The sequence below is a fragment of the Dreissena polymorpha genome, chromosome 7 (assembly GCF_020536995.1).
Source record: "Dreissena polymorpha isolate Duluth1 chromosome 7, UMN_Dpol_1.0, whole genome shotgun sequence".
Lineage (NCBI taxonomy): Eukaryota > Metazoa > Mollusca > Bivalvia > Myida > Dreissenidae > Dreissena > Dreissena polymorpha.
In genome coordinates, this window is record NC_068361.1 from 18406381 (window position 1) to 18430009 (window position 23629).

The 23629-nt window shown below is 32.6% G+C and overlaps 1 long non-coding RNA gene and 1 pseudogene across 2 annotated transcripts; one reads left to right on the forward strand and one right to left on the reverse strand.

Moving 5' to 3' along the window:
- The window catches only part of LOC127837791 (G-protein-signaling modulator 2-like), a 149909-nt pseudogene that overhangs the window by 86071 nt on the left and 40209 nt on the right, over positions 1-23629 (forward strand).
- On the reverse strand, positions 13828-19281 carry LOC127837826 (uncharacterized). 2 transcript variants are annotated; one of them, XR_008029488.1, is made up of 4 exons: positions 19168-19281; positions 16419-16550; positions 15964-16089; positions 13828-14709 (listed from the first exon to the last, which is right to left on the reverse strand). It is a non-coding gene; the product is annotated as an uncharacterized LOC127837826 (long non-coding RNA). The 2 variants fall into 2 exon arrangements; XR_008029487.1 differs by lacking the exon at positions 19168-19281 and having other exon boundaries at positions 16419-16679.

Consider the following 23629-nt stretch of genomic DNA (forward strand, 5'->3'; position numbering starts at 1 on the left):
CTACGTTGAAATAAATACAACTTCAAAGCTTTCTAACTCTTGCCTGAAATGATTCAGAATAAAAAAGTCAAATCATTAAACATACGGCATCTTCGTCAACGAAGACCTTACAAAACTTAACGCTGAAATCCTGGCATCAGTGCGACTTAAAGATAGTGCCAACGTCGAAAAATGCTGGTCCTTTGAGGGGAAAATCTACGCGCTTTTCAAAGGAAATCAACACGCCACACAAATAGCTTTCGCGGATTACAAAAACTGGTTATCAAAACCTTGGCCACGAAAGTCTTACTCCGAATCACTCAATACCTCCTCCCAGGCGAACTCTAGACGGTTAACAAGAAGAAAAAATTGACAGTTATACCGATTTGTATTATATATTGATATCTAATGAATGTATAATTACACTGAATTTATGGAAAATTACTCTTTTTGCACTCTTTTTCTCGAACAGATTTTACGTTAATATTGAACGAAAATCAAGTGTAGTTTTTAAGCTGTTCTACTATACATATTGCGGTCGTCTTTTTGTGAAATAATAATAATATATTTTCTTCCATCTTTTTATCAATTGCACATATGTTGTAGCTACGTCCTAGTTTTCCGTGCACTACTTATCAACGCAGTTACTCCCCTTGAAATCAGGCGTGTCAGTTAATCATCATCAAGTAATTCAGTATAAAAAATTTTATGATAAACGCAATTCTGTTTCTGTAATAAACAAATAAAGCGTTGTTTACAATCTACCTTTTTTTCTCTATCCTGATATATAAAGTAAACATGGTCAAAACACAAAAATATACTTGTAAATATGTACATATTGGAATTATTTTTTTTATAAATACTTATCACAACCCTGTATGTATTGAGTATTGACCTAGGTGTTAATTTACTGGAAAATATACAGGATTCGCTGCCTTTTTGTTTCCCCTCTCACTGTTAAAACATGAGGCGGAAAAAATAAGTACCTTTCTATTTAATATGTATTATATTACATGTATATAGATTTATCATGCAAATTCCCGTGTAAAATTGTATTTTTTTTATATGTAATGATATCAAATTTAAGATATTTAAAATACAGCATTTAATACCATTTGCCACAATACTGCTTCTTTTTGTCTCATGTGTATGCAGTTCCAAGTAAGCAAGAAAGAATTCTGTTCCTATTAAGTATGAAATGCATAACACATACATCCTGGTTAAATATGTTTGAAACAAAAAAAAAAATACACAATCCAAGCGGCACAATAGGGGGCGTTGTGGTTCACAAACGCAGCTCTTGTTTTAACTATTTTGGTATGCAGGCATTTAAAAACTGTATGTAAACAGCTCATACTGTTTTCCTATATCAGTACTGTAGTTAATTAATATAACACCCAATAAACGATAAATTAAATAACATACATGTTTGTAAAAACATATTGGATTATTTACTTCATTAATGCCATTACAACGTGTCAGAATTATTTTGGGATAGATGTCAAAACAAATTTTTTGATTTTTTTAAGATACCTCAACTTTAATAAAAAGTAAACGTATACACAAGCTACGCTAAAAAAAGTACAAGTACTATTTAAAGCTGTACTGACAGTTTTTAAACGCACGGTACATCAACCACAAATTATATACTCGTTCTAATATCTAGAGTAATAACCCGTTCACAGCTAACGGTTAAAACAAGTGGTAGGCAGGGAATATGCATTTTTTATGTGAGGTTGATTGCTAACGGTTGATAATATAATGGGTTATTTGAATTGATCCGTTGGGTGAATGCATTGTACGTCTGCTTATGAAAACACTTTGACAGCTGTTATGTTTTGCTTTTGTGTTGTTGAAATAGTCATATTTAAGTTGTGCAAACAATTTCTGTATTTTTATACTCTCCTTTATTGTGCGACTTTTTAGAAAATACAATATATTTGTATTGAAGTTTTTTGTGTTTTTTTATATTACCATTTATTATTATTGGGTGTACTAGGTTGCCACAATGTACTGGGTTTTCTTTTTATAAATGAAATAAAATTATGAACACATGCGTATGGTACAAGTGTCAGTACAAACCATGTTAACATATAAATAACGAAAACATTATAAATTAAATACTAAATATATTATAAATTATAAATAAATTAAATACTAAATAAATTATATGTGTACTACATAAAGTTCGAACAATCGTTACATGAACAAATGTATTTAATTGGTATTTAATTGAAGTTTTTTGTGTTTTTTTATATTACCATTTATTATTATTGGGTGTACTAGGTTGCCACAATGTACTGGGTTTTCTTTTTATAAATGAAATAAAATTATGAACACATGCGTATGGTACAAGTGTCAGTACAAACCATGTTAACATATAAATAACGAAAACATTATAAATTAAATACTAAATATATTATAAATTATAAATAAATTAAATACTAAATAAATTATATGTGTACTACATAAAGTTCGAACAATCGTTACATGAACAAATGTATTTAATTGGTATTTAATTGTTACTAATAAATACCTTAATTGTATCTTAAGCGAATGCACTACTCAGGCTTTATGAATACATGAGAACTGTATATATGCACACATAGTTGTTGTTACGCCTTGTTCGTGTTCTTACTTTAACTGCCGTGATTGTATACATTTGTACTGAATATATGTACACATTGTTGCTGTTACACCTTGTACGTGTTCTTACTTTAATTGCTGCGATTGTATACATGAGTACTGTATATGTGCACACATTGTTGTTGTTACGCCTTGTACGTATTATTATTTTGTAAGAACACATTTTTTTGCGTTTGAAGATTATGTTTTATGTAGGTCTACAGTAGTCACGTCAAATTTAATAGTATTCTGTGTAATGCAATGCTATTAGATATATAAGTTTTTTTATGAGCTGACAATATGCTATTGGTCGTTTTCATGCTATAATAAACACAGTCATACACAATTAAGAGCACACACACGCGCGCAGACACATACACGCTATACTCTGCTATTTTTTGTTAAATACATACACACATCCACTGAAAATATTTTTGTTACATACATAGACACTTCATTAAAAAAAAGGCCATTACGGCTGTCTAAACTTTCGATTTTCGTGTTTTTAGACTGCCATAGAGTGGCGTCTCTTAATACATACTAAACAGTTTAAAATTATATTCTAGTTTTGCTTGGTAAACCGTAGCGGCAATTTAGCGTGCACTAGGTTGCCACAATGTACGGGAACTTTTTATGAATGAAATAAAATTATGAACACATGCATACACACACGAACTTATGTAGGTCTACAGTAGTCACGTCAAATTTAATAGTATACTGTGTAATGCAATGCTATTAGATATATAAGTTTTTCATGAGCTGACAATATGCTATTGGTCGTTTTATGCTATAATAAACACAGTCCTACACAATTAAGAGCACACACGCGCGCGCAGACACATACACGCTATACACTGCTATTTTTGTTAAATACATACACACATCCACTGAAAATATTATTGTTACATACATAGACACTTCATTAAAAAAAAGGCCATTACGGCTGTCTAAACTTTCGATTTTCGTGTTTTAGACTGCCATAGAGTGGCGTCTCTTAATACATACTAAACAGTTTAAAATTATATAGTTTTGCTTGGTAAACCGTAGCGGCAATTTAGCGTGCACTAGGTTGCCACAATGTACGGGAACTTTTTATGAATGAAATAAAATTATGAACACATGCATACACACACGAACATAATAAGTACACTATGATTAATACAATTATTAAAACTCCACATATGACTAAAAGGAAATAATTAAGTATTTTGTTTCTTTCAGTTGTTTGCATTAAATATTATCTTGAAATAGTGATTTATGATTATATTTACTGACTTGTATATGCTATTTTTATTTTTATTCAGTTCATTTTAGATGTCGAAAGGATACCCTAAAATGTTCACTTTAGTGAATATAGTCGTTTATTATTTTTCTCTTACTCTTGTGATTATTTTTCTTATTTCTTCGTTTCTATGGAATATTCATCTTTTTGTTTCCATAATTTGTGTTTTCTTTTTTTCGTTGTTTGTATGTATGGATATCTTATCTCTTATAATAGAAAGCAACTGGACTTTAAAAAAAAATAAAGATCAACCGGACAAGCACACACACATTATCATTTACAACACCCTTCACCATTTTAAATGATTAAATTATGTACTTTAAATGTAAAAGGGCTAAACAATAAAGATAAACGCATAAAAATCTTCAAATGGTTAGACGAAAAAAAATATAGTATATGCCTAATACAGGAAAGTCACTTGACACATACTTTAGCACAAACCTTAAAAGATGAATGGGACGGAGAAATCTATCTCAGTGGACAACATACTAATAAACAAGGCATTGCCTTTCTGATAAAAAGTAACATAGGGATCACAGTTGATAACCTTAACGAAATAATAATTGGCAGACTAGCAAGTATAGATATAAAAATACATGAAACACAACTAACATTAATCAACGTTTACGGTCCTAACATAGATGACTCCACATTTTACGAAACATTACAATCCATTATAATTAATAACCAAGATAAAAATATTATAATCGGTGGTGATTTCAATACTGTCCTGAACCCAGTATTAGATAAAAAGAATGGAAACCTTTATACTCATCCTAAAAATAGAAATATTTTAAATAACATAATTGAAAACTACAATATGATAGATATCTGGCGTACAGTACACCCAAACGAAAGCAAATTCACCTGGCACTCAAACACAAAACCAACAATATTTTGTAGACTAGACTATTTTTTAATATCTGAATCTCTTTGCAACATTATTGACACATGTAACATAAAACCAGGATTTATGACTGATCACTCTCTAGTTGAACTTAAACTGCATAATATACAACCTGAAAGAGGCCCAGGATACTTTAAAATTAACAACAGCATCTTATTGGATACACAATATCAAACACAAATAAAACAGGAAATATTAAATACAGTTCAAAATAATAAAGATGCAAACCCAAACACCTTATGGGAAGTAATTAAAGGAAATATACGTAACACAACAATTAGATACACATCATTTAAACAAAAAGAAACACACAAACTTGAAACTGAAACCATCAAAACCATTGAAACACTTGAAAAACAATTGCATCAAACAAACACAAATGATACCACCGACATTGAAAATGAAATAACATTTAAAAAACAAATATTAGATGGAATCTATCATACACGTCTCAATGGAATAATACTAAGAGCGCGTGCACAGCATGTTGAACACAATGAAAAAAATACAAAATACTTCGCAAACATTGAAAAACGTAGAAGTGAACAAAAAACTATACACAAATTAGTAGTCAATGGCAAAGATATAACAAACATGACTCAAATACTAGAAGAACAACGTTTATTTTTCGAAACCCTCTATAAACGAAAACATGTTGAAAATAACACCTTTTTTAAAAATACACATCATGCTTTAAACGAAGAGGAAAAACAACTGTGCGACGGATTGCTTAATGAATATGAATGTGGATTAGCCCTAAAAGATATGCAAAATAACAAAAGCCCAGGATCTGATGGCATCACAATCGAATTTTATAAAATATTCTGGAATGATATAAAAACACATCTAATTAATTCACTAAACTATTCATTTAACAACGAAAACTTAACTACGCTACAAAAACAAGGTATTATATCACTTATTCCAAAACCTGGACAAAACTTAGAATCCTTATCAAACTGGCGCCCGATTAGTTTACTAAACAATGATTATAAAATTGCAACTAAAAGTATAGCAAACAGAATAAAAAAAGTATTACCAGCAATCATTTCAAGATCTCAATCTGGTTTCATAAAGGGACGTTACATTGGTGAAAACGTTCGTCTTTTCCAAGAATGCATAAACTATTTCAACAATTCAAATAATCCTGGTCTAATATTCTTTGCAGACTTCGAAAAGGCATTCGATTCGCTTGATCATTCATTTATGTTCTCTTGCTTAGAAAATATGAACTTTGGTGAAAGTCTCATTCAATGGGTCAAACTATTCTATACCGATATTAACAGTTTAATCATTAACAATGGCTTCTTTTCAAACAGTTTTAACATCGAACGAGGGGTTCGACAAGGATGTCCACTCTCATCATCGCTATTTATTATCTGCATCGAGTATCTATCACATCACATCCAATCAAATAAACACATAAAAGGCATATCACTAGAACCTGACGAAGAAATCAAACAGTCCCTATTTGCTGACGATGCAACTTATTTTTTAAACGACAATTACGATTCTTTCCATAACCTAATAGAATCGCTAACCCTTTACGGAATGACATCGGGTCTGAAATTAAACAAAAGTAAATGTACTGTGCTACGAGCAGGAAAATTAAAACAAAGTAATGTCCTATATAAAAAAGAAATGAAATTTAATTGGACATCCGATGAAGCCACAACGTTAGGAATTACTTTCACAAATAATGAAAAAGATACAGTTCTTAAAAACATACTACCTAAATTACAGAATTTTAAAAACTGCTTAAAATCATGGCATCACCGTAAACTTACACTTATCGGAAAAAACACAGTATTGAAAACGTTTGCACTTCCTAAATTAATTTATGTATTAACAGTCCTCCCAAATCCACCAAATGATATTATTAACGATATAAAATCAGCAATATTTAATTTCATATGGGACGGTAAGCCTGATAAAATAAAACGAACTCAGTTAATTCAATCTGTAGAAAATGGAGGTATCCAATTAACGAACATTGACTCATTCTTGAATGCAATCAAATGCAGCTGGGTTAAAAGATACCTAGACAATGCCAATACAAGTAAATGGAAATTATTCTATCAGAAAATCCTAAAAAAATATGGTGACTCCTTACTCTTTGAATGTAACACCAGCAAATCTATCTTTCATGAAATTGCAAACGAAAACATATTTCTGTCTGATGTTCTATCAGCATGGTGTGATGTCACGCATAACCTAGAAACCCAAACAAGCAGTAAAACTATTCTATGGAACAATAAAGACATAACTTCAATTAATATGACGTTTTTCTATAAAGATTGGTTTGAACGAAGCATTAAATATGTCGACCAATTATATGACTACAGAATTAAGGATTTCTACTCTTTTAATGATATATGCTACATATACGGAATACCTTCAAATAATTTTCTGAAGTACTACACATTAATCAAAAGCATACCCATACATATTAAATCTGAAATCAATACAAATAATACACCATGTACTCAAACAACATTCGTAGAAAATATACTTGGAAGAAAAAACAAAACAAATAAAATATTTTACACACTACAAATTAAAAACCCTACAGAAAACTCAAAAACCCAAAATAAATGGCAAGTCCTTTTCGGAGTACATGAACTTAATTGGAAACACATATTTACCATGCCATATAAAGCAACTATTGAAAGCACTCTGAGAAATTTTCAATATAAATACATACATAGAATTATAGCTACAAATAAATACCTCTTTAAATGCAAATTATCTAACTCAAATCTGTGTGACTTCTGCAGTGAAAACATCGAAACTATAGAACACCTGTTTTGGGAGTGCAAACACATCCAGCCTATTTGGAATCATTTAACATCTTTTCTTGAACAACAGCAACTAAACGTTAAATTATCTTTCTTAAATGTAAGTTTCGGAATTTACTCATTGAAATCAAAAGATTGTAATAATATTGTGAATTTTATTCTTATAATGATGAAATTGTTCATCTTTAACATGAAGTTCAAAAAACAAGTACCAAATTTTAATTGTTTTATCCATAGTCTTAAACTTAAAGTCCAGATTGAGAAAGAAATAGCCCTCAGTAATGACACATTACAAAACTTTGAACAAAAATGGAATCGGATTAAATTCTCATGATGCTTGTCCACTTATATACATTTCACTCTAATGTAAGTTATCTTTCTAAAATATTTTTGTATGTTTTTTTTTTCAATCTTATAAGATCATTTTGAATATACAACGAAACACACAAAACCAGTATGCTTTCTTCCGACTTTATACAACTCATCATTTTTCATAACAATTCTTCTATTATTTTTTTCTTTTCTCTTTAAAAAAAAAATACATATTAACATATCTTGTATAACATGTCTGAACTTTATTGCTTTGTACAATCACTATGTTGTATATATTCATGTATACATTGTATGTATTATATTGAATAAAAAAAAAAATTAAACATACTGCTTCCTTAATAGGAATAATTTAAAAGGCTGTTGGGTGAAGCGATTGTTTTCTGCCGGCATACACGGTTATTTAGCCAATTACTCAAATGTTAATTAATTATGGTCCATTGCGGCCAGGCATGCGTCTCCCATGTTTTATGACCTTAATTCCTTTGTAAAAGAAACATGATAAAAGTGGTACAAGATAAACGAAAACAGTGTCGAAATATGTTTAAATAGCGCTGTTAAATTTTATATACTGTCCGAAAATTTAGAGTAATTAATGATAGACGAAAACGCGCATGTCCGAAAATTAAGAGTCACGAAAAATAATTATTTTGGACAAAAAAGGACGTGAACGAAAACTTACAGTAATTACGGTAGACGGAGATGACCTTCAAGAACATGTACGTATTGCGAACCTTATAGAGATCAAATTCACATATTAAAGACATTAAAGAGAAACATGGTAAAGAATTCCTGGGTTCATGGTCGACTTTTTCGTGCACCGATGTTTGTGCGGCGTAACTTATGGATATGCACCTCTTACTTTGTACGCCAGTAGTCCATACAATGTAGTATTTAACTATATATGAGCCTCGCTCTGGGTAAACAGGCACTGTGTGTATGATGTCGTCGCAGATTGACCTAGCAGGGACGAAACTCTACGCTTTTAAGGCATTTTTAGTTTAATGGAAAACTAATTTTGTCCATGTATTGCCATTTCCTAGGTCTGATTGAACAGCTGCGATGTGAGCATGCAATTGTTTACGTAATCCACACCGCATATGATTGATACCTTGGTATACAGAATTGAAAAATGAAATCCAATCAGAAATATCAGACACCTTTACAGCCTGGTCTAAAACTAGCCATAGCGAAGGATTACCTAGCCCTCTGGCTACTGGTGACAGATACTTAGCTGATATAACAGTTTGAGTTCAGCCGTGAACCTAGTTATCATGGAAAATTGTAGACGCTTTCAAAGAAAACTGGGCTTAGTGCGTGTGCGTTAAATGTCATCCTCACACGATGATCAGGGACAAGACTATCCGTAAACACCGGGCTGTCGTTTAGAAGCTACCTACCATAAACGATAAATTTCGTTTAAGCTAAAAGTTTCGTCCCTGATTAGTCTGTGCGGACTGGAAGATTCTAATAAACTTACTACGTGTAGTGCTAATCAGATCTCGGTTCACAATATTATCTATTCTTACCGCTTGTGTTGGTGTTGTTACACACAATGATTTCAAAACGATTTTGCCAGGCACAAACCATTCATTAAATACAAACCTGTGCCAAAAATATGGATTTCAGTAATGCATTTGATATATTCTACATGTGACAAAGTGGTGGACTTCAATAATACACGTATTTGTATCAATCCTGATATTTATAAAAGCCTTACAGACATGTGTGATTGTGTGTATGCATATTGTTTGCCAGACATAGCTTGAGGTACAAATTGGTGTAGTGTCGCCGATTCGACATGTAGATTGTACTGTGTCTAACCTGCCATAGCAAACGGTCGTGTCAGTTTTGGAAGGAAAACTATTTGGCAAAAAAATATGGAAATACAACGCCTTTGCAGCAACATTTACGACAATGATTTTTTCCTTCTATTTTCATTGGATTTTAAAAGTATTAAATAAAATTTGTTACTTTGATAATGATAAGTAGTTATATCTCTATTTATAGTGAAAATATTGTGAATAAACATATTAAATTTGGAATACAGATTTATAGTGCTGATTGTGCACTACGTGAGCGAGGTCATTATTTTGCGGATCGGCTAGTATGAATTACGAGTGTTATAAAGCCCTATTTGTCTGCGTGAACAAATTTGATGCTTTAGATGCACACTTGCACATCATGTGGAGTTCTGCAAACATCATTAGATACAGACAGGCACACTCTTAGGAGTTCAGAATACAGATTTATAGTGAAGATCCTGTATCTTCTATTTACCAGCGTCTCTGCGTCTCTTCGCAAGTTTTTATACGGGTGTTATAGCGTTGGTGAAGTAATGGGCGCCTATAAATCTTTATCCAGATAACGTTCGCATCGTGCTTATAATGTACGTTAAAATCGGGTTTATAAATTATTGGTCCCTAATGATCTGTGCTCAGTTTACATGACATGCGCTTATATACGTCCATTATCCCATAGTTGAACCCTTTAAATATATGCGTCCATAAAATTGAGTGAGATTGGGATATGCATGGGATAACTCATTGATAGATATCTATGGACTATCTGCGCGAATTCGAGTGTAATAGCGTTTGGGAACTAATGAGCGCCGATTATTCTGCGTCCAGACGTTTTTTATATCCCGCGTGAACGGTTATATTCGTGTTTAAAAATGATGGTTTAACGGTAATCTGGGCCCAGTAACATTTACATACGGTCGTACGTGCATTATAGAGCATTTAGAGCCCTATCAACCCGAGTCGAGAGTCAACACATTAAGCATAGGCGGCTCCAATGGAGGGTAGCGGACGCGGCGTACGCCCCCCCCCCCCCCCTAAAATCTTCAAAGTAAAGATCAAATCATTTGATGTTTCACACTTAGCTAGATCTAAATCACCTATGTACTCATTTTTATCTTCTTCTTCGAACTCAAAATTGCCCACTAATCACAGACAATCGCTAAAATGTTTTAACTTTATACTCTGTGTCGCCCGGCGTATAAACTATGCATATTTTTGGCATTATAAGAAGGTACTTTGATGAAAGTAAATAAGGCGTGACATGTCCGGAAAGTGGTTGACAAAGCCTTCAAAATCACTTTAATCGTGGGGCTTCCTGGAGGGGGGGGGGCTCCTGTTGAGTGTGCTTTAATGCTATTAATTGCATCAAATAACTAAGTTAATTAGATTGATGTACGTGCATGAAATCTCCGCGTGTTTTATTTTATATATTTTTTTTACCATTGTATAATTAATACACCCACCCCCTCCAAAAAAGCATCCAGACAACGTTCACTTCGTGCTTATACGGTACAATTCGGGTGAAACCAGGGATGGATGCCTATTTATCTGCGCCCAGTTAACGTTCACATGCGAATATATGGTCTTAATTGCATTATAGTGTAATCAAACCCAATAAATCTGCATCGTATGGCCTAATAAAACCCAATCAATCAGCATCGAGTGAATAAATTGAGTTTCTTTATACGGTTTCAATTGCATGAAGAAACTCATCCACTTCTGTTTATCTTTGTCCATAGAATATGCACATGTTATTTTACGGATTTAATAGCGTTGAGGAACACATGAACCCATATTGGTATGCGTCTAGACAACGATCACATCGTGCTTATACATCGGGTTTTATAAATGAAGGACAACAAAAATCTCATGTGCTTATCCCTTTACCTCTCACAAATGCACTTTGATGCATTTAAAGTCCTTTAGAAAATTAAATTAAATAAGTCCTTTCTTAACATATTCAAGTTTTAAATGCTTCATTTCCAATCTTTATGTACTGATGAGTAACAAACAGCATAAAACCTTAACAGACTGCGAGTTGCTGTTCTGGGTTTATGCTGGTTGCAAAATCAATTTTCACTTTGCTTCTTATGGGAGAAAGGGTTATACGGTCTATATTACAATTTAGAAGTTATACACTGTAATTACCTTATAATTAATGGATTGTTATTGTCAATGACTTTATGTTCTCTGATAATGTCATATCTTCCGTTTTAAGACAAAAATTGTTACAAACAAAAATGCTTAGAACAAGAACAACATTTATTCAGCAACAAAGCTTATACAAGCTCATAGCTTACATTATATATGGATTATACATTTTATTTATAAGTGATGGTAGAAGATTAAGAATGGACGATATTGTTATGAACTGGTTAACATGGTATGTTTATGAAGGGAATACATGATTTCATATAATATTGCAACTTTTTTAATTAATGACATTAACATGATAAAAAGGAGTACACCTTATTGGTAAATGTGCGTGATGCATATGGATCAATTGTTAGGCTTTAAGACTAAATATATCTAATATGTATATCATTACATACATACATACATACATGCATGCATACATAAATATATACAACTTTATATGGTATTTCAATATGAACACACATCTATGAGATTTAACCATCCTTGGCCACATAAGTGCCGTTGAGTGCAGTCCTATGTTTGGTTAAATTTATTTGTTGCGAAAACCCGGATTAGACTTAAAATGTTACAAATAAACAATAATTACAACTTTAAGTATTTTAAGATCATCTTTGAAGAGTGTCGCCATAACTAATGCGATAACGACGAATATGGTTAATTTCACAACTATACACAGTTAACATCATACATCTCCTAAAATGCAGATAAAATTGACGTTTTAACAACGCATTATTTACACGAACTTCATCTTTAATATTTACCGATTCAAGGTGAAATGGGAGAAATGGTTTACACACAATCTATACATTGCTGCCATTCACGTCTGTGGCAAACCATCTCGTTTCAAGAAAATCATACCATAACATCGAATAAACTATGAATATACGCAAATGCTAAAAAATGCATTGATTTTTAATCAAGAAAAAAAATAAACTAGCAATAAAAGAACTCAAATATGAACGCTTTTGTTTTGCAGACGAATTACAAAATATAGAAAAGGAGAGCGTATTAATAAAAGAAAGGCACAACATTAAATATATAAGGTTCATCAAACCCGATATTTTTGGTGTATTCTGCAGAATGCGTCTTAAATTAAAGAAGTTAAATCGAACCACTCAACCGTAGATGATATTTATAAAAAAAATAAACACTTGTTCGATGTGAAAGAAAGCCAAACATGAAAGTACTACGATCAAAGTGCGAATAAAAGTATAAATACATTTATAAATGTTAGCAAAACATGACATTTCTAAACGTTGGAAAATTAATAAATTAACAAAAAAATAATAAAATCCATGGAAAGCAACAACCTCCGGATGAGATTATCAAATGTTCAATAGTAAGACATTCAAAAGCAAACAATAACCATTGGTTTAATCAATTAATATTCTTGTCTTGGTGCGAAGGGAAAAAGTCATAGTTTAAAGAAATTGACGTAAATGATGCCAACAATTATAAACGCATACCTGTATATGGATATTTTCACGGATTTTGGCATGTGTTGAAGTTTTAAAAATAAAAATGATGAAATAAATAAAATAATGTAAAAAGATAAATGTTTACATCGGAATTAAATAGCTCAATAATTAAACAAGAATAAAATCAAAGATAAAAAAGTTATCCTTAACTAGTCTTAAACAACTGACCATTTGTGTAAAAGACTAGAACTTAAACAAGTCGCCCATCTGTGATCGTGTAGTAAGTAATATGTTTATGTTATAATTTATATCAGCAATCATCGTACTGTCACAAAATATAATGATAACAACAGAACTCGCCAAATTATTCCTTCGTAATGCATTAAATTTTTAATGTGTTTAAATCATCAAAATATGCAAATACTGTAATATTGTAGAGCTTAGTAAATGTTCAGTATTACCGATTCCTCGCAAAAAAAAAAAAACAACGAAAATTTTGAAATCTGAAAAAAAAATCAATTTTGTCAATTTACCAAAACGTGAAAAGGTCCATTTAACAAAACAATGGTACAAATCTATTCACAAGAGGCAAATTAATATCAGACATCAGAATTTTAATATGTTCACTATTTACAACAAATGTAAATGATAAAGGAAAATTATGTCGCATGTTTCGTTTACAAAACAATGTATGACCTTAGCATCTTAGGCCGAAAAGTAATATATGAAAATATAATAACACAATTTCTTAAATTTCGCCTAATGAGATGTACAACTCTGTCAAATGTTATGTATCATCCTCTTATCCATATTTATACTCATACCAAGTTTCAATGAAATCCGCCAAAGCACTTCCAAGATATGGCTCCGGACACAAAAAATTATTAAAATATTTTCGCAAACTTAATGATAAATCCGAAATGTTGTTTACATTTCGTGACGTCATTTGACGTTGCAATGTTATTTCAGCAACATAACAAAATGCGATTGGTCAATCAAACGAAAATAAGCCAATGAAAATCCTTAAAAAGTATATTACACATGTGTAAGATAAAAATATTCGTAATGATTATATTACATGGGGAAGCAGGGTATGGCATGTGATAAATATATATCTGTATTGAAGTAACTGTTAATTACACACTAAGCACACTCACAAGTTGAACTAAGTTGTGTTGGTCATCATTGCTATCACAACCCTTCTTTGCTGCCTTATTCATGTGATATCTGATCACTTTTTTGTAGGGGCAAATCTCCTTTTAGTTCTTGATGGAGCAGGTGTTACATTCTTCATAACAAATGAGGTCAGATGGCATTGCATTTCTTCAACATTTGCAACGCCCTCTTCCACCACAAGTTTTTTAATTTTTGAGGTAACATCACTGTCGATACGTTGCAACAGCCCAGCGTTCTGTTGAAGATTCAATAAGAAATTTAAATAGCAGCAATTAATATAAACATGCACTTTGCAAACATTATCACCCCAATGTACGATCATCTGCATTTTAATACAGATCTTCAAGCTAATATAAATACATTATTATAAAGAGGTGTCAAATGAAAAGATGTAGATGTCTCAGTGTCTGACAGACAGTGTGACCCCAGAGTGCGTTGTTGTTGATTAGTTAAGATAATCAGTAAAATTTGAATCTTACATTAACAAGAGCTTGTTAACAGACAAAACAGCAGCCCCCTAGTGGATATTTGCTGCATTTTATTTATATAACCATAGCAATCAGCAATTTGAACCATATTAAAGAAACTGACACGAAGTGCATATTCCCAATACGGCCATTTATGCCCTCCAAACTTTATCAACTCTGCTTACGTACTTTTTGAGTCAGCACGCTTTTAGTTTCCACTCATTTCTTTAAACTCAGCAACAATAATTTGCGCAGGAGGCAAAAAAAAAATGAAGGAAATTGTACATTCAACTTTTTGTCCCTCTTTCAACATACCAAATTTCATCAACCTAGGTAATTTACTAGTTGACATATTGCAATATGCTGATTGCGAAGATGGACATACACACACACAAACGGAATGACAACTGCAAGTTCAATATACCTATGCCTTTCGGCAGGGAATAATAAAGAAATTATAATGGAAACCAGGGCATAATCTTTATGTCCTTCTTCTCCTCATTATTTCGTTATTATTATCTTAATTATTGCAAAACTTTGACTTCTTAAGAAAGTCTTTAAACAGTCATTTTTAATAAAAGTCCATATAAATCATTCGACCACTGGCGTGTGGCTACCTTCGATTCCAGGAGCATGCTTTTAACAATCTTTAGTTTTATTATTTGATGTCAAATAACAACTATCAAACCTCAAGCATTAAGAGAAAATTAATTGTAAGTTATTTTATTATACACATCATCTTTTAAGGAAAGATCTAGGATAATGTAAAGGTACAGAGTGCTGCCAAACAAATCAGGTTTAAAGCTGGAGCAGTCTGATGACATTTTTAAATATTCTGCGTAATCCTATTCATCTTTCAAAAAGTCAAATTCAAAAGATTTTTACATTTTTTTAAATTATTACGTGCCAGGTAAACAAGAAATCCCCATGATGGGGCAACTGTTGACAATTTTGATCACATGTTACAGCAAATAAATCAACAGAAATTTAACTTTACAGAGTGTTACTTTACATATCAGTACCTCTCCACTTGTATGGTACTTGTGTTCGATGTTAGGAAACACCACCATTATCTTCTTGATGCCTTTACTCAGATCACTCCTCACATTAGAAGCAGCCATTTTTTTGTCCAGCTCGCTTGATGAACCCTTGTATTAAATGACATAATGCTGACAACCTAAACAGTGCTTAAAACCAACAAAAGAAAAAAATGATTGGATGAAGATGTTTAATTTAATTGTCATCATATTTTGCTTATCACACTTTTACAGAGGTAAAAACAATAAAAATGAGGCAAACACAATACAAATGTACATTTTGTAGGAATCAGAAGAAATTGATGATATAACCAGTGGATTTTGAGCATTGGTGCAATAGTAAGGTTTCTTAAGTGTTATGATTGCAATAAAACAATGTAATGTACAGTAATTGTCCTGCTTGTGGGTAAATTAAATAAAAGAAAAACAACACATCCAACCTTTTCAGGGGTGAATATCAACACTTCCTTCAGAATGATAGAAGCAGGACAGTCCAATTTTTTGGAGAGCTGCACTGCATGCCTTGTTTTCTATTTAGCATATGAATGTTGCTCACTGCTAACTGTCTTTGTCTGAAAAGTATGTTAATATCTTTACAACTTTATGTACATGAAAATGCATATTTTGTCTGATATCACACAGTGTTGAGTTTTGACAACTATTTGGACCAAATTTGTTTAAGAACAGATACTGTAAGTCTAATTTCATCATAATATTAGTCAGTATAAAACAAAAGGGTAAACATTTTACTCTTCATGGAATGATCTGATCAATGTTAGCATTTTACCAAGTCCAAAGAAATAACTCTTATATTTTTATCTGAGCATTCATCAAGACAATAAAAACAAAAATTTTTGTTTTGCACTGAAATCAACACCATTTTAAGAACATTTTTAAAATCCTGTGTCCATCATTACATGTACATTGTTTATTTTTGCATTAAATGGCTTACAGGATGCGCTACATTGATGTTTCAAAGTTTATATATAAAAGATTTTTGTTCATTTAGCTGATTCATCTGGATCCTATTTTTTAACAAAATTGTTGTTAAATACAATGCTTTCCAATTCAGTAAAGACTGATTTATATGAGACATTGCTATTGTATTGTTTATGAAAATAAAGATTCTGCATACTAACAAGGTGCTCAGGTAAGCTAACAAGAGCACCGCATTAAAGGTGCCACGCTCGGCTGCGGGTGCAGTTTTGAATACATGAAAGCTTGTCAGATTTTTTTGTGTTTTTTTTAAGAGGTCACAGTGACCTTGACCTTTGACCTAGTAACTCAACAAGAGGGCCATGATGGCCCTGAATTGCTCACCTGACTCATTAAGATCAGATGAAAACTATGACCTCTATTGTCTACACAATGTTTTTCTATGATTTGACATAGTGACCTAGTTCCTGACTCTAGATGACCCAAATACAATCCCAATCCAGATTTCATCAAGATAAACATTCTGACCACAGTTCATAAATATTGGATGAAAACTGTGACCTCTATTGTCAACACAAGGTTTTTCTATTTATTTGACCTAGATTTTTACCCCAGATGACCCAAATACAATCCCACCCAGATTTCATCAAGAATTCTGACCAAATTTCATAAAGGTTGGATGAAAACTGTGATCTCTAATGTCTACACAAGGTTTTTCTATTATTTGACCTAGTGACCTGGTTTTTGACCCCAGATGACCCAAATAAAATCCCAACCCAGATTTCATCAAGATAAACATTCTGACCAAATTTCATAAAGATTGGATGAAAACTGTGACCTCTATTGTCTACAGAAGGTTGTTCTATTATTTGACCTAGTGACCTTGTTTTTGACCCCAGATGACCCAAATACAATCCCAAACCGGATTTCATAAAGATAAACATTTTGACCAAATTTCATCAAGATTGGATGCAAACTGTGACCTCTACTGTCTACACAAACAAATTGTTGACGGACGGACGCACGCACACACGCAGGCACGCACAACGGACACCGGACATCACACGATCACATAAGCTCACCGTGTCACTTCATGACAGGTGACCTAAAAATATGTGTCGGAGATAAACATGATCAGTTGTGGTTAAAATCCCATAGAAACAAAAGCTGTTTGTAAAACATGCATGCCCCCCTATATGGGCTATAAGTTGTAGTAGCAGCCATTGTGTGAATACGTTTTTTGTCACTGTGAATGGTGGTGGTGGTGTAGTAGTAGTAGTAGTAGTAGTAGTAGTAGTAGTAGTAGTAGTAATAGTAGTTGTAGTAGTAGTAGTAGTAGTAGTAGTAGTAGTAGTAGTAGTAGTAGTAGTAGAAGCCCCGAGCCAATTATCGCTTAGTCTTAACAACTTTTGATCTCGTTGACGCAAGTCGGTATATTCCCCCGGGTCAAATGTGACGCATGACGTAATTTTCTCAAGAGTCAAAAAGGGGTCTTCAGTAATTTTCAAGCGTCAAAACCCGGGAGCTCGGGTCAAAGGAAAGCCCTGATAATTTGTTAAATAATCAGAGCTTGATTCAATGTATTCAAAATGACAATAATGGAAGGTAATTGTATTTCTCTTCAACTTATAATTGATAATATTTGACAACAATTTCATTAATAATATTCACTCTAGTCAAGGTCTACAAAACGGTAGTGTCAATATTGTAAGGAAAACAAAAATGGAAATGCCGAATTTTTTGGTTCTATAATCGATTATTTTACGATTATACTATCAATTTCATGATTTTAAATTTGTGCTTTTGCATCGTTAAAACAATTAAATAAAAGTATCTTGTCTTCATTGCGATTTCTCGTGTGAAGATTGGCAGACGACATCTTGAAAACTTTGACAAACATGCGGTAGCAGTTTCTTTACAGCAAAATGTTTGTTTTCTAACCATGTTGCCAAATTGTCCTTACAATACTGACTCGACGAAGGTCTACAAAACGGTCGTGTCTATGGTCCCAGTGTCAATATTGTAAGGAAAACAAAAAGGAAAGCTAAATGTGTTTCTTTCAAACCAACTATTTTTTAAAGATTAACATGTCTCTCTTTTCTCTTTTCATTAAAATATGTTTGAGTTTCTTTCAAACGCCAGCTGGTTACAACCACAACAATCAATTAAACTTTGAAGAATAATTAATTTATGCTTCTTTCAACAGAAATCATTACGTTTAGATATATGAACAAAATAATAAAATGAATTTACCTGAATTACCCAAGTTTTTTGTGCTGTAACCAATTATGTAGGTTATTCGTATCAATTTCATTTCTTTTTATGTAAGCTTTTGCATCGTCAAAACAATAAAATAACATTATTTTGTCTACGTTGCGATTTCTCGCATGGAGATTTACAGACGCCATCTTGAAAACTACGACCAACTTTCGGTATCAGTCTCTTTACGGCAAATTTTTTGTTTCCTTACATCGTTGCCAAATTGCTCATAAGAAACTGACTCGACGATAGCAAACAGCATGGACGTTTATGTTGAAGCAAGTCGTATTTTACAGACTGTTTTAAGCAAAAAGGCATCAATTAAGACTCAAGTTTATTCGTCTTTGGTACAGGTGTGTTTCGTCGTGAAAGCTTCTTATACGACATGTTGCACAACAGATCTATAATATACATAATTTTCTGGGTGTGCTTCGGATTATCATTATTTTCGGACAAGAAGTGTTTTTTCAGGGTCGTGATTTTTTCTCCTTACAGCTGATTTCCTCACTTTGCATGTCAAACTTAGTTTATAACTAGTAATTTAACTTATCTTGATCTGTATAGGAATGAAGAGTTTTTAGGTAATTTGTGATTTTGTGATGAATAAACACCATGTGGTCTTTATAAACGGGGTCGCTTATTGCTATCGATAGATGCAACATAGTAAAATAAAAGCCAACTGCTTTTGTATTACATGTCATCATCAAATCCAGTCATTCCGTTATTAGGTATTCATTATATTTTACCACCTGAGCCTTAAAAACATGTCAGACTTTGTAAATCAAACAAATTGAGTGCTGACCGATACAAATTTATGTTTCACATAAATTTACTATTTTTAACTGATTTTAAGAAAAAAGTTTATGCATATGGCATCAATCTAAATTTAGAGTTAATTGATAATTGGTTAAATAAGAACAGTGCTCGAAACGTGTTGTGTTTATGAAGTTCATGAACACATTTATGGTCAAAATTTGCCAAAAATTATGAGTTTTTGTAAGTAATATACATGTACTGGTTGCTGACTAATTTAAACACAAGTGAAATGATTGATCGCTTAAGTTATCCCGCTTTTGTCAATTTCTGTCTGTTTTTATGAATTGTCCCGATTTGCACTTGAAAATTTCGGGCATATGAGTCAGCAATACAAATACTAAGATATAAAGATTCCATATTGTCAACTTTTATTCCATATAATAATAATCTTTTGATGGAAATGTTAAAAATCCAAAAAACTCTTCATAGATTTAATTCAAGGTTCATGTTAGTGACAAGGTTGGGTGTGTTAAAGCTTATGTCATAAACATTTTATCCTTCGATTTGGGGTACAGTTTTTTGTTGCACAAATAAAGCGTGATTGAAATACAAGCCTAGGGAGTATCAGTAAAATTGAGGACCAAACTTGATATTTCATGTTAGAAATGAAAGTCAGATAATTAAATTATTTTTTTATGATTCAGCATTTACTTTTGATCTACAACATACTGGATTGATAAGTACTTTATTTTAAAGCGCCACAAACATAGTTGAAATATTTATCGTAACTTTTCATGTTTGCAGATCATATTTGTTTTCATTTATGTCATAAAACAGTAGAGACATTTGTAAAATGTCCCTGAAACACTGCAAAAATGTTAAAACAAACGTTAATGACTCTGTCACTGGTTTGATATGTTATAACATTTGACTGATACTGTAAAGTTAGAACCATGGACTAGCGTATATTTGGTTCATATGACGTTAAAAAACCATCAATATGTAACATTTAAAATTTAAAAAAAAGGAACTTAACTTGTTTTGGAAATTTTAATTCAAATGAACATTTCTGTTATAAACAACTCCACAGCCTTTAGATTCTCTATATCTCATTTATTGAGCATATAAATTTTATTATCACATGCCATACCTTGTTTCCTATGTAATATAACCATTACATATATATTTTTATCTTACACATGTGTAATATACTTTTTAAGCGTTTTCATAGGCTTAGTTTTTGTTTATTGACCAATCGCTCTTTGTTATTATGCTGAAATGACGTTGCAAGTCAAATGACATCACGAAATGTGAACAACATTTGGGTTTTATCATTATGTTTGCCTGAATATTTATTTATTTTGCTCATTTAAAAGCATGTGATAAAAAAGATCTGACGCTCATTGCCATATCATACCATATTTGATTAAACTCGTCCAGGAAATTTGTTAGTACCATAAGCTTGCTTAAGGCTCCATTACAAACAAAATTCCTGAATTCGTTTAATAAAATATGGTATGATTATGGCAACTCCAAGTCTCGTGCAAGATCCTATATATATGAATGATGCACATGATAGAGCTATGTATTGTAATATATACAGGATTGTTTATTTCTAGAACAAGAAAGCGCTGTATGCAGTTGTCTGTGAAGTGTTGAAGAATGCCCCCATATTGAAGCAGATTACTGGCAAGTGTGAGGGTTTCCTGCGAGACAAGCAACTTAAACATGACGAACACTTGGCCTTGGTGCTGCTGTATGAACACATGCTTGGTGGGGGAGTGCGAGGCAGATTCAAGGTACATAGAGAATTGAGGGCCATTTCAATAGCTTGTCTGCCAGTTGCAATTTAAGCAATTTATTATTTAATATTTTGTCTGCAAACATTGCAATAAAAATTGATTAAAAAAGCGTAAGTTACTTATTTATTTATTTTTGAAAACTGGTCCAGTTTTTTTTTTTCAGATTTCTTATTGTTCTTAATAATATATTGATTAAATTTAGCATGGCAAAGGCAGTGTACAGAGCCACAAGTGCTTGTATTTCTTTCCTATGTTCATAAGCTGGTATTCATAAGCAACAGTAAATTTCCATTTTTTATGTTATTCATATTTTCCTAAAACCAAATGAAAGCATTCAACATAAAGTTGTGCTTTTAAATGTAACTATGATACAACTATTATAGATCTAACCAGATTTATACATTATATTTGTTATGGATATTTTTAGCTCACCTGAGCACAACATGCTCATGGTGAGCTATTGTGATCGCCTTTTGTCCGTCGTGCATCGTGCGTCGTCAACATTTACCTTGTTAACACTCTAGAGGCCACATTTATTGTCCAATCTTCATGAAACTTACTCAGAACGTGTGTCCCAATAATATCTTGGACGAGTTCGAAAATGGTTCCTGTTGATTGAAAAACATGGCCGCCAGGGTGCGTGGCAGTTTTCCTTAAATGGCAATAGTAAAACCTTGTTAACACTCTAGAAGTCACATTTATTGTCCGATTTTCATGAAACTTTGTCAGAACATGTGTCTCAATAATATCCTGGACGAGTTTTAAAATGGTTCCGGTTGGTTGAAAAACATGGCCGCCAGGGGGCGTGGCAGTTTTCCTTATATGGCTATAGTAAAACCTTGTTAACACTCTAGAAGTCACATTCTTAGTCCAATCTTCATGAAACTTTGTCAGAACATGTGTGCCAATAATATCTTGGACGAGTTCGAAAATGGTTCCGGTTGGTTGAAAAACATGGCCGCAAGGGGGTGTTGCAGTTTTCCTTATATGGCTATAGTAAAACCTTGTTAACACTCTAGAAGTCACATTTTTAGTCCAATCTTTATGAAACTTGGTCAAAATATGTGTCCCAATAATATCTTGGAAGAGTTCGACAATGGTTTCAGTTGAATGAAAAACTTGGCCGCCATGGGGCGGGGCAGTTTTCCTTATATGGCTTTACTGTATGGTAAAACCTTGTTAACACTCTAGAAGTCACATTTGTGGTCCAATGCTCATGAAACTTGGTCAGAATATTTGAACTAATAATAACTGGGCTAAGTTCAAAAATGGTTGAGATCAGTTAAAAAACATGGCCGCAAGGGGGCGTGGCATTTTTCCTTAAATGGCTATTTACTACAAAACCATGTTAACTCTCTAGAAGTCACATTTATTATCTAATCTTTATGAAACTTGATTGTTCTAACAATAGCTTGAGTGAGTTTGAAAATGGTTATGGTTTGTTGAAAAACATGGTCGCCAGGGGGGCAGTTGTCCTTATATGGCTTTAGTGAAAACTTGTTGACACTATATTAGCCACATTTATTGGCCAATCTTCATGAAACTTGGTCAGAACATTTGTCCCAATGAAATTTTGCCAGAGATTGAAGCTGGGCCATATGAGCTCAAAAACTTGGTCACAAGGTCAAATATAAAAAAGTCACTTTTTTGGTCCAAAATAATCTTCATGAATCAGCTTGCATTTTTTTCAGAATAGTCTAGTTCCTTTGGCTCTCAGGTGAGCGCCTTAGGGCCTGATGGCCCTCTTGTTTGACTTGCATGTCTGTGTGTAAGCATACACTTGTAATGTTAATTCTCAGTTTGATGACTTAATTGCTTGTCAAAAAAAAGGTTGCATGACTTGGCTGCATCACGCAGTGTGGTTGAATGACTTTGCATGTACGCAGTGTTCTTCAGAA